General features: G+C 39.5%; 1 pseudogene; it reads right to left on the bottom strand.

Moving 5' to 3' along the window:
- Positions 1–6,595: 6,595 nt before the first annotated feature.
- LOC112483503 lies at positions 6,596–6,714 on the bottom strand (annotated as a pseudogene).
- Between the last annotated feature and the right edge of the window lie 6,116 nt (positions 6,715–12,830).

Below are 12,830 nucleotides of genomic sequence, written 5' to 3'. Positions count from 1 at the left end.
ACAAAGCTTTCTTTTTAAGCTCGTTGTAGGAGTTAAATAAGGCACTAGCTGAATTGTGCCTAGTGCATTATGGCTGATTTAGCTAGAATACTATAGAGTAAAACATAAACATCTTCAAAATTCATCATGGTGTTAAAGAGTGTCATTAACCAGCAGGGCATAATAGATGCAGGACTGCTGGTCTAGGGCTCCTTAAATTTTCTGTGATTAAGAGATGAGATCCCAGAACCTGGAATAATATGGAGATTTTTGGCCAAAGCAAAATGGCTTTGACTTTGGGAAAAGGAGAGATGTGAGAGAATGAAGGGAAGCCAGGGGCCAGATTAGCAGACACATCACTCCATCAATTCAGAAGAAGGACAGTTCGCACCAACCCCATACAAGCAGATTCAGTTACCAAAGTGCCAACTACCCTTCATCAAGTGGAGGTGATGGAGAAATAAAATGATTACAATCCTTGATGTGGTCAAGGTACACAGAGGATATTATATGAGCAAAAGCAAGTATCAATGGACTAGGGAGTCAGAGATGGCTCCCTCTCAGTGGAAAAACAACTTAAGTCTTAAAGAATAAGCCACTAGACGTTAGAAGAGGTAATAGTTTACCAAGCAGCAGAAACAGCATGGGTAAGAAAAAACATGGGAACATAAAACACAACTTGATTTTCTAAGATGGTATTTTTTCAACGGAGTAATATTTTTCCTCAATATGAAGACCTAGTTCTTGACTCTCACACTGACCTGCAACACCTACCTACGTCATCTGCTTGGCTAACACTGAGCCTGATTTCACCTGGTAAGAACTGTTCTTGAATCTCGTCTAAAAGTCTGACCGTGAAGCCTAATAGTGATATTAGATCCAAATCTGAGCTGGCTTCTCAGATTTCCACTCAACTGGTTCTACAGCAAGTGCTCGATAGGGTAGGAAGTTCCCCATCTGGCTCACGTATATTTGCAACTGAAATGAATTGCTCACTCCAGCCCTATAGTAATAGCCTCACAAATAGTAGCTTAAAAGGCATTCTCTCGTTAGACCATAGTAGAAAGATTAATGGACACCGAAGACTTGTATTTCAGGGACTCCCAAATCTCATTTATCATCAGAATCGCTTGAGGAATTTTTAATGCAGAGTCCAGTTCCTACTCTTAGATTCTAAGGTAGAGCCTGAGTGTGTGTTTAAAAATAAAAATCTCCCACAAGTGACTCTAATCATCAGCCAGATCTGGGAAACTTGGTTGTGAAGACAGCCACTGGGCTATATCTGTCCTCTGACCATCGCTGATGAATCTGACAAATTAGGTTCTTTTTCCTGTGAATCGATACTAAAAGACACTAGTTATTCCGAGCACAGCTCTTGAGTGGAAGTGATGAGTGCTACCCTCTGGTGACAGCAACATTTCTCCCTGTAGACAGAGGCAGTAAAAACCAGTTAGCAGAGAGACAAAAGCAGCACACATGAGAAGCTTCAGAGATGAGACACAGTGGAGGTGTCCTGGCAGCTTTCCAGTTCTCAGTTCCTTCCTGAAGCCTGGCCACACTCCTGTCTTTGCTTCCATGAGATGTTCCTTTATCCTTATAATAAATTCCCCTCTGTGGCTAAAGCTAAGCATCAGTTGGTTTCTGTTACCTGCAATTAGAGAGCCCAACTACTACAAGTCTAACTAAAATAGCTTCTCTAAAAGAGCAATCAGGGCATATACTTTAAACTCATGATGGTGTGAAATATCAACTTTCTTCTCAAACAAGTCTGGAAATGGGCTCACAGGAGGGAAAAACAAAACACTCTTATTATTGAGTAGTTTCTTCAGCTATTAGCTTGGTACAAGGAGTATTCCTTTATGAAAAAAGAACGAGACATTCTACTGACTGGAAGGAAGAAAGCAATGCAAGCTACACACGAACCAGCAGGGCCCAGGTGGGCCTCCCAAAGAGAAGAGGAACCACAGCTGATTTGGTGGCACCAGCAATTTTGAGGCAGAGCCAACCTGTTACACTGACCCCAGGCTGTAGCTTCTGCCTCACCCTCTGCATCAGTCTGAGGCTGGCCGAGGCCTCCGAACTGGGCCGAGATTTTTGACTAGTTGGGTTGGAACAATCAATACTGCTCAAGAAACAAACAGAGAGCACAGCTATTCTCAGATGGGAATACAGGCGAGCTATTCTTTCTCAAAGCGAGCAGTCCCTGCCAAGCCAGGATGCCCTCAGGGTCTTCCTGCACAGAGCACTTAAATGCTCTTCTACTTTTAAACAGGAAACACATTCAAGCCTCCTAGCCACCACCACACACCTAAAAACCAAACAGAGATGTTCATCCAGCCAGGGGACTGGAAATTTAGAGCAGTGTCTTTCGTCTTTCGAGTCGGTCGGTGAACTCAGTAGCTGCTTATTCCGCTAGTTAACCTGAGGCTGCAGAAACCACTTGGGCCAAGCAGCCCTGCTCTGCTGGGCCCTGTGGCCACAGTGCATCCCTTGAATTCAGCCAGCCGGATGCCTGCCATTAGATGAAAAATTAGAAATGGGCCACAGCAGTTCTGAGGCCGAAAAAGCAACTCCAAACTGTGAAATTGGGTTCGTAATGTCATTATGCCCCATACTAGTAGCCTTAAAGTTATTTCCCAGAACCCTTAAGCATTCTGCAGAAAAAGGAGAGTGGGGTCTGAGTCTCTCCGCATTCCTGGCTTTCGACAAATCAGTTCCACCTTTATCTGCCTATCCACTGGGCTTCTTATCATTTTCTTTGCCGAATGGATTCGTAACTAACAACACTAATAGCTCATAGTGTGTGAGTGCATGAATGCATGTAGGCACATGCATACCAAGCACTGTGCTAGGCCTTTTAGATGACTGAGTTTGATTCCTTCAAACAATTCCAAGAGGTTGATTCTGTTGTTATCTCCATAGTTTACATGAAGAAACAAAAGTCAAGTATCTTGTACAAGGTCACAAAGCTAGTACAAGAAATTGAATCGAGCTCTCTCTGACTCTGGGGCCCTGACTGACATTGTCCTCTGGGAAGGACTGAAGGGAAAACTATCTGAGGGAGGAAAATAAAAAGTTTGCCTTTTACTACAGCAATCATTTTCAACCTTGCCTGCACGCCGGGTTCACCTAGGAAGCTTTCACTTTGGATTTATCATTATCAGTGTAATTGTGATTATCTCACCGTCAGAGGTACGATATAATGGATCTGGGAAGCGGCTCGGGCATAGGAATTCAGTTTTTAAAGACTGAGAACCACTGCATTAGGGAAGCAGTGATAGGAATTCAATAATTAAAATTACATGTCAACACTGATTTGAGGGTGTCCAAGATAGGAATTTCTCTCATGGCAATTACTCAGCTAATGGTATAAAATTGTCCTGTAAGTAACACAGCAAAAATTCTGTAGCTTTGGTGCAGGGTAGAGAAGACTTTCTTTCCTTCTTCAACCCCATGACTCAACTATGAACTTGAATGAATGCACATGGCCATCACTTACTCGGTGGGGGTTACATGGAGAACAGCTAACATGAGAGGAGGCAGGGAGGGACACGGGAAAACTGTGAACTGGAATTCAGGGCCCACCGTCTGTGATTCTGTGTTTTATGTTTCAGTCTGGGTGAGGTGAGTGAGGCCTCGAGCACAAAATTTAATCAGATCTCATCACTGCCCCACCCCCCACCCCCGCAAAACCCAAACTCCGTCATCAAGATATGTAATGTTTTAGTGTCATATTTAAAAAAATAAATAATCAGTGCAAAGAACATTCACAAACTGTCAAGAATCTAAATATAGATAGAATCCAACAGGGCTAGGGCTTGCTGAGGGGAGTAGGGTGGGTGATATAGGTGTGGGGTTGGATCTCTCGTCTTTATTTAAAATAGATTTTTTTACATTAATTTTGATTTTTAAAAATATTGTATTAAAGCATTATTTTTCTTAAATTTTAGGCCCCACCATGAGTCCTAGTAAACATTCCCTAAAAGAGAATAAGCTTTGGCTCCTTCTGAATCAAGGGAGGGGAATATCACAAAAGCATCAGAAGAACACTAGTCTCCCAGAGCCTGATGGGATTTCCTGCATCACAGTGAAGACTGAAACAACAAAAAGAAATAACCTTGTTCAGAACTGGCAGGTGAGAAGAGAGGGAGCGTGGAACACCATGTATGGAGGGGGTATGCTGACCGCAGAATGGGCAGTCCATGTCACTAAGGGTGCCTGGAGTTCCTGTCTCTGTGAATTCATTAGGCAGGGCTGAGTTCCGGCTGGAGCACGCAACTCCCCATCATACAGGATTCTGTTACCTTGGTAAATTAACCTGTTTCACCTTCAGATCTCTTCTTTGAAAAATAGGGCTAATAATATAACCCTCATGGGGATGTTTTACAGGTAGAGGTAATGTACATATAAAGCACTTGGCATACTTTTGGTACATTCTAAGTGCTAAAAATATGACTATTGCGTTTTCTAAGTCTGTTTTAGCAGCTCTACCTTCTTATCTCAGTCCACTTTTAGAATACTGCACTACTCACTGGTAACCCACCAGAGGGTAGGCCAAATCAGCCAGCTTTGTTGCTTATGAGTACATGTGAGAAATTGTCACTATAATGGGTCAAGATTGGAGGACTGGAGAAACCTAGATTCTTAGTTGCAGGTTTAGGACCCGTGAGCCATGTGAACTTAGGTGTTTCCCTTCACATCTCTCGGCCTCTATTTCTTCCTTATAAAATGAGGATAATAATAGTATTTTTCTGTTGTTCTCAGCTGCGCGGCTCAAAGAGATAATGGTGCAAAAAGGACTCACGGTTGCACACTCAGATGGAAATAAGCTTTGTCAAGGTGCAATTCTTTACATGGGCTCATTTCTTCGGGCTGGTTCACCTGGTTCTGATACCGAATTTCAACCATCCTTGGCGGTAGGTCCTTTATTCAGGACTTTATAATGATAGCAGAAAGGATTGATTGAGAGTAACAAAACTTGGAGTATGGATTGAACTACATATTATTTGCTAAATTCTTTAAGTAGAGAGCGTAGATGTTACTTCTGGTATTAACCAAACTATTTTCCCATAGGGAATGGGGGTTACTTTAAGAAGCATGATTGTCTCCCTCTTTATCCTGTCTGCAACTACTTCTCTTGTTGTCCTGAGTTTGTCTATTTTGATCTTCTTAAGTGTCCCGTGTAATTACACATTCTTCACAAGTATGTGTTTGAATAATCACTTCCTTTTCTCAAAGCTCCTGCTCTACTACATGAGAATTTTCAGTCTTTCTGATTGTAATCGCTTATAATTCAAATTTTAGTCATTTTCTAGCCGTCATTAGAGAGTGAGCATGTAGTGATTAAGATCAGGGGCTCTGAGGCTATGCTGTGCCACCAAATAAGTGGCCTTCCTCTGTTAAATGGGGCACAAGAACCTTGATCTCATAGGGCTGTAGTGACAAATGAAAGAATTAATGTTTATAAAATGCTTAATATAGTGCCTAGCAAATAGTAGCCACTCAATAAATGTTAGCCACTATTGTATTGCCCACTATTTGTGTTAGCTATTACACTGATGTGTGCAATTCTGAAACTAGAGGCTTGTTCTATGGGGCAACTTTTATGAATTCTAACTACTGCTCCCTGTTACATTTCCTGGCAATGTTTTCTCCTCCTCTTCCCCTCGCCCTTTCTCTCTTTGCTTTCTTCCTCTCTTCATTGCGGCAATGGGAAGGATTACGTGGACTAATTCCAGGAAGTCATTCTCTCTTGGTTCCTGATATTAAATAGCTCTTCCCTTTCTTCCCAGTCTACCCACTGGTTACAGCCACTGACAATTCTGTGGTTTTGCAGTCCTGTGTCCATTATGGATAGTCTACAATAGTATTTTGTAAGTTATAAAGAATAAAGGTCTAATAAAATAGCTGATATTTGGTATCATTAACATCCAGTTACCTGTGCTGTTTATTGATGCTAAATAGTTTTTGTAAAAATGAAATCAGTAGTACCCATATCTAAAAACAGTTCTAGGTTATATTTGATAAATAGAGAAACAGAGGTCTCTGTAAAGCTCTGCTATCAGAACAGGGACATTTGGGGCTAGCTGATGACAAGATGGTCAAGTTAGAAATGTGACATCATGATTGATATGGAAAAAGATTTATCCACAAACATTGGGTACCTGCTATGTGCTGGCTACTGATGGAGGCTCTTAGGGATACAAACAAACAAGAAATGGTCATAGGCCTTGCCCCTAGATTTTGCATCTGAACAGTTACATGTGCTGTATTCAATGATGTGACTTGTTCTTAAGTACAGCAACATATTTCATGCGGTTTCAGGCATTCTTCAGATTTATAAAATTGGAAAATAATAATCTAGGATCCTTATATCTTATTTTCTGATGTTTCTTGTGTAGTGGTGAGTAAAATTCAACGCATGACGTGCACAAATACATTTTTGAGGATTGTGATTATCTATTGAAATAGAACGTTAAAATAAAAATCTAATAAAATAAAAGTTGATTAACATTCCTGTGCTTATTTATTTATTTAGGCGAGGCAACCCTTGGTTTACCTCACAGAACCCTTGGTTGACCTTGTCAGCCTACAACCCCTTATTTTTTATTTTTTACACTTATAGCACCTGGTCTTCCTAGGTGGTCTCCCATCCAAGTACTAATCAGGCCCGACCCTGCTTAGCTACCGAGATCAGATGAGATCGGGCTTATTCAGGGTGGCATGACCGTTGACTCCTGTGCTTATTTTAAAATGACTTTACTTATTTTAAAAGGAATATGTGTTAACGTACAAACTTGAGATAGATAAATACATACATATATATATATTTTTTTTTTTTAAAGAAATCACTTACTATACCATCACCCAAAGGTTGTTAGAATCCAATTTCTGTTTTGAATTGGAAATAAGTGTTTATGAGTATATACTATTTAAGAAACAACAAAGTGAATTTCTCATATGCTCTCCTGTGATCTTCACAGCAGCTTTGAAGTTGGCAGTCTATATTCTAAACGGAGGAAGAACAAGAATTTGTACTGGAATCTTTAACTTTAAACTCAGCAGTCTTACTAGACACAGCAGAGTAGACCTTGTATATTTCTTTTATTTGAAGTTCTAGAAGAATGAAAACTAATCTATGGGACTAGGAATCAGATCAGTGGTTTCTTGGGTGTTGGAGAATGACGAGGAAGGGACATGAGGACTTCTGGAGCAGTGGAAATGTTCTATATCTTCATGTGGGTCTTAGTTACACAGACGTAGGCATTTGTCAAGACTCATCGAACTGTACGCTTAAGGTCTGTACATATCCCTACACATAAATTATACCTCAATTTTAAAAATTATTTTTTACTTTAAATGATGGGATAGTAAATATGGAAAATGTGTAGTGCTATAATGTCCTAATAATGCGAAAAGATGTTTACATTATTTAAAATAGAAGCTATTTTTATTATCTAAGCAGACATCCTCCCTTTCCTTGTATATTAATTTCCTGTTGCTACTGTAAGAATACCACACATTTAGTGGCTTAAAACAACATAAATTTATTATCCCACAGATGTGGAGGTCAGAAGTCTAAAATGGGTCTCACTGAGCTAAACTCAAGGTGTTGACATGGCTTCGTTCCTTCTGGAGGCTCTAGGGGAGAATCCACTTTCTTGGCTCAAAAAAGGGAGTTCAAAAAGATAGTTTAACAGGAGGATTTCCAAATGGCGCATAAACATATGGGTGCTCAGCCACCTTAGTAATCCAGGAAAAGAAAATTTTAAAAAACACAATGTCTATCAACAGTAAAATAAATAAATTGTGATCTAGGCATATAATGACATACTATACAGATATAAAAAAAATGAACTGCAAATATAAATGGTAACGTGGATTGTACATATACTCAAATGTAACATTGTGTAGAATTAGCCAGTCACAAAAACTACATAGTGCATAATTCTAATTATGTGAAGTTGAAAGAAAAAAAATGCAACACTAAGCTATAGTGTTGAGGGATACACTCTTAGGTAGTAAGAATATAGAGAAGCAAAGCAGTTGGAATAATAAGGGAAGGGTTAGTGGAGAGAGGGGATGCATGACGTTTGGGAGGAGGATGAAAGGGCTTTTGGGGTGCAGGCAATTCCTCCTGTTCATTGACCCAGGTAGTGGTTATATGGTTATTTATCTTGAGATAATCATTTTATGTTTTTGTTTTGCACACTCCTTGGTATATATGGTCTACTTCATAATTAAAAAGTTAAGAAAAACACCCCCAAGGCGGTTCAAGACAAAAAGGGGTATCAAAACTCATTAGGAGGCATCCAATAACCTAGGTTGATATTGGAACAATTAAATTTAACTTGTGATTTGCAGTGGCCAATGCAAAAAAGAGAAACATGCTATATAGTTCATATAGTCTGACAAAAATAAGCATACATATTTGGCTGGAGAAAAAAATATTCCTCTGTCTCTAAATGGTGGGCAGAATATTGTGCTCATTATATAAGATATAAGAACAATTTATTCAGTTGCAGGTTTTCTGAAGACCAAAAAATGTTCTTTAAATGGCCATTTCTTATCTGGATTCTTGATAAAAGCTGAGAGCATGACATTAAACCACAGCTCAGTGAAGGTATTTCTGAGGGCTTCAAGGTTCTGGGAGGGTGGAGCATTGGAGGGGCATGGACGCTTTGGGCACTGCCCAGCCGCCAGCTACCCCCATACCTGGCCTTGTGTGTCTCTTTCATTTGTCTGTTTTTGAGTCGTATCCTTTAAAATAAAACTGTAATTACAGAGTAATCCCCCCTTATCCACAAGGGATATGTTCCACAACCCAGAGTGGATGCCTGAAACTATGAATAGTATCCAAACATATGTATATTTTTTCTTATACATACACACATTTTCATTTAAAGGAAGCACTCTATGGTTTCTCTTTGGCATATCTGAATTGACAGCATCACTACTCCTGTGCTTTGGGGTCATTATTAAGTAAAATAAGGGTGACTTGGACACCAGCACTGCAATACCATGACGGCCCGTCTGATAACCCAGATGGCTACTACGTGACTAACGGATGGGGAAGGTCTACAATGTGGAAACTCTGGACAAAGGGATGAGCTATGTTCCAGACGTGACAGAGCTGAACGTTACGTGATTGCATCACATTCCTCAGAACAGCTTGCAGTTTAAGACTGAGGAGGTGTTTATTTCTGGAATTTTCCATTTAATATTTTCAGATGGTGGTTGAGTAGGGGTAACTGAAACTGTTGAAAACAAAACTATGGATAAGGGGAGACTATTGTATAACTTTTCACTGGGTTCTGAGAGTTGTTCTAGCAGATTAGTAAACCTGACAGGTGCCTTGGAAACCCCCAATTTTTTGGACATTTTTTAAATCCAAATAGGTATAATTGACATATAACATTATAATTGAGGTATAATTGACATATAACATTATATTAGTGTCAGGTATACAGCATAATGAGTTGATATTTGTACAGAAACCCCAAACTTGTAGTCAACCAGGCAGAAGTGTGGGTGGCCTGGGGCTCCACTTGCGCTGGTATCTGAAGTGGGGGCCATCTAATGAGGGCGAGTCCTTCACTTGCAAGATCTAATGCTTAATCCTGGTGGTTAGTGTCAGAATTGCATTGAATCGTAAGACACCTAGCTGGCATTAGAAAATTGCAGTGGAAACCAAGTAAGAACTGTGGAAGAACTGGCTATAAGGTCTCTCTTCTGAAAAGTAGCCAAGTATCTAGTCCTTGATTGCCTCCAGAAAGCACTTTAAAGCACTTGAAGACAAAACATGTTCAAGAGATCCTTTTGAAATGAAAGAAGATATATCCATGATAGATGAGTAAACAACATCATGTGGCATACAGATTTCTGAGGCCCAATATGCTGCCCGTTGTCATAATGAGCTCCCATTTCCACCTTTACATAGGACGTTTATCCGATTCGTTATCTATTCTGTTGAAACTCCTCAGAGTGGACCTATTTATCTTACTGTGTAAAAGCAATGCTGTAGAATTGGATGTATCAAAGATAATATACATTTGTAGTGGTAAAGGCATTTTGAAATGTATTTAAAATAACCCATGATTGAATTTATCTGTATGGCAGATTCCCATTACAAAACAGTTCTGAGGGCCAAATTATATTCGTCGAAATATACCATCATGGGCTCAGTTAGTCCTGACTCTGATCCACCTTTTTGTGGAATTCATCTTTACTTTTCTACAAATACATTTGTTGTCTATATAACACCTCTATTCTTACATTTTTATTTACATTTGTTTTTTATGTATTCAGAATGAGGTCACTTTGGGGCCTAATTCAGACACGGCCCTTGAAAACAGCGAGTTTCAGGGCAGGTCACTGGATGCCTACATGCTTATGTGAGGAGAGAGAATGAATAAGAGCTGGGAAACAGTGAGGTTTCCGGCCATTGGAACTACTGTCCTCAGATACATTAGGGCAGAACATACTATCAGTGTGAGGATTTGGGATAAGATGGCTGAGTCAAACAACCCAGAATTCTGAGCAAAGTTCTATCCTTGTCCCCACTCTGTTTGTATTCAACCAACCCCCTTCTCATCTTTTTTCCCTACTCTATTGAGGTGGGGGGTTACACAGCATCACATTAAGACTTTTCCATATTGTTAAATTATTTATGAGTCGTTAAAAATGGTGTCGAGTTGCTGAGCCATGTAGTTTGCTTAATCATTTTCTTATAGTAGATCATTTAAGTTGCTTCCAAATTTTGCTTTTATAAATACAGCTGTAATAAAATCTTTGCTCATAAAGTTTTTTCTACATTTAGGCTAAAATTGCACAAATTAATTCCTGAATATTTTAAGAGTTTTGACACATTAGCCAAATAACTTTCCAAAAGGCCTTTTTTTTTTAAAAAAAGGGCAGTACCTAAAAGTACATTTTCTTTGTTTTGTTTTGTTTTGCCTTCACTGAGTATTATAATTTTTAAAAAACCTTTGCTAACATAATAATTGAAAAATGGTCTTCTTGCTTTGATATATACGTCTTCAATTTTTCCTGAAGTTAAACGCTCCTTCCTCGTGTGCTTCTTAGCCACTTATTTCTTCTTTTTCATATGCTTTGCTGAGCTCCGGACTATTCTTCCCCTCATAGCTTCTAATAGCAGAATGAGACTAATGAACCTTGAATCAAGGATTGGCCAACACTTCAGTAGCTACATAGAAGATCCAGCATACAGCTCAGAAATCTAATAATTTGGAGCTCTAGGTTTAGAAATCATATTTGTTAACTAGCTCCTCGTTTGCAAAATAAGGAATAGATATCTGTATTCACTCACTTATTCAACAAATCATTCTTATGGGCCTTCTATATACCAAACACTGTTTTAGACACTGAAAAATATCAGACAAAAATTCTTCCCTTTATAGAGTGTACATTCTAGTGGGGAGAGGAAGAGAATAAACATAACAAGTCTGTTATTGTGTAGATTAGAAGGTGTAAGCGCCAGGGGAAAAGGAAGAACTGGGTAAGGGGGATGAAAGCACTGGGGAAGGGAGGTGGTACTTGCAGCAATTTTAAACATGCTTGTCAGGGTAGACCTTATTGAGAAGGTGACATTGGAGCAAAGACTTGAAAGAGATGAGACAATGTGCCAAGGATGGTCTGGTTGTAGATTGCTTTAGGCAAAGGCACCAGCCAAGATGACGGTTCTGAAGCAGGATATGCCTGGTGCATTTTAAGAACAGCAAGGAGGCCAAGGAGGCTGAAATGGAGTGGCAGACAGGTAGATTAACAGAAGCTGAGGTCAGACACGTCAAAGGGCTGGATCTTGCAGTGTGTTGGGGCTGTGGTAAGGATTTGGGCCTTCCTCAGAATGAGATGTGAGGCCCTGGGAAGTTTTGAACCAGAAGAGTGATATGATTTGTCTCGTGCTGCATTGAAAACGGACTGCGGGGGGTCAAGGGCAGAAGCAAGGAGACCAGTTAGGAGACTGCTGCAAATATCCAGAGGCCTCACTTGGCAATGTAGGTGCTGAGAAGGTCTGGTAATCTGGTGGAGCCCAGGGGATTTCCTGATGAAGTGAATGTGAAGTGTGAAAAAGGGTGGAGTCAAGGACTATTTCTTTTTAAGACCGCTTATATGACTCTGTGCACAATGGACCCTTAATTAATGTTTAACACTTCTAGAGTTAAAATTAGAAGCATATTTGCCCATGGAGAGAGCTCCAGGTATTAAAGCCATGAGAATTAATTCCTGCCTTCAGAACTCAGAAGGGCAGTGGTTTTATCCATTTTAATGAGATGACAAATAAAAATGAAAACAAGATTGTGACATTTGGTCCATCCTTTTATGATCTTCAAATATTTCTGTTTGTTTACTCAATTGGATTAAAATAAATATTTACTATCTTGGTAACCAATTGTGATTCTTATAGAGGAGTAGGCCTCTATATGAACTCTATAATGTCTTATGAACTCACCAATACTTGCAACGATTTGGAGTTCACATTGTATTTGGATTGTTAGGCATACTGAAAGTGGATGATAAACTAGAGGGAGAAAGATTAATTTGTGCAGATGTAGGCTGTTTTGTTATTCAAGATGAGTTCAGTTATGAATGATGAATATATAATGCTAGTCATTATTTTTAAATGAAGGGCTTTAGCATATTTTATGCATTCTATTTTCCTATTTAAAATTAAAAAAAAAAAGAATAAAAAAAGGAGTCTTGCAGACCCCCTGCACTGCCCTCCCCCCAACACAGACCAAGAAGAGACTAAAATGTGACCACTGTGTGAGTTCATATGAAGCAGTGGTTGAGTATCTCTGTGAAAACTACTATGAAAGTTTGGATATCCC

This window comes from Pteropus alecto, unplaced genomic scaffold, assembly GCF_000325575.1.
Source record: "Pteropus alecto unplaced genomic scaffold, ASM32557v1 scaffold24, whole genome shotgun sequence".
NCBI classification, from domain to species: domain Eukaryota; kingdom Metazoa; phylum Chordata; class Mammalia; order Chiroptera; family Pteropodidae; genus Pteropus; species Pteropus alecto.
The sequence above is the reverse complement of the archived record's forward strand: the minus strand, read 5'-3'. Positions and strand labels throughout refer to the sequence as shown.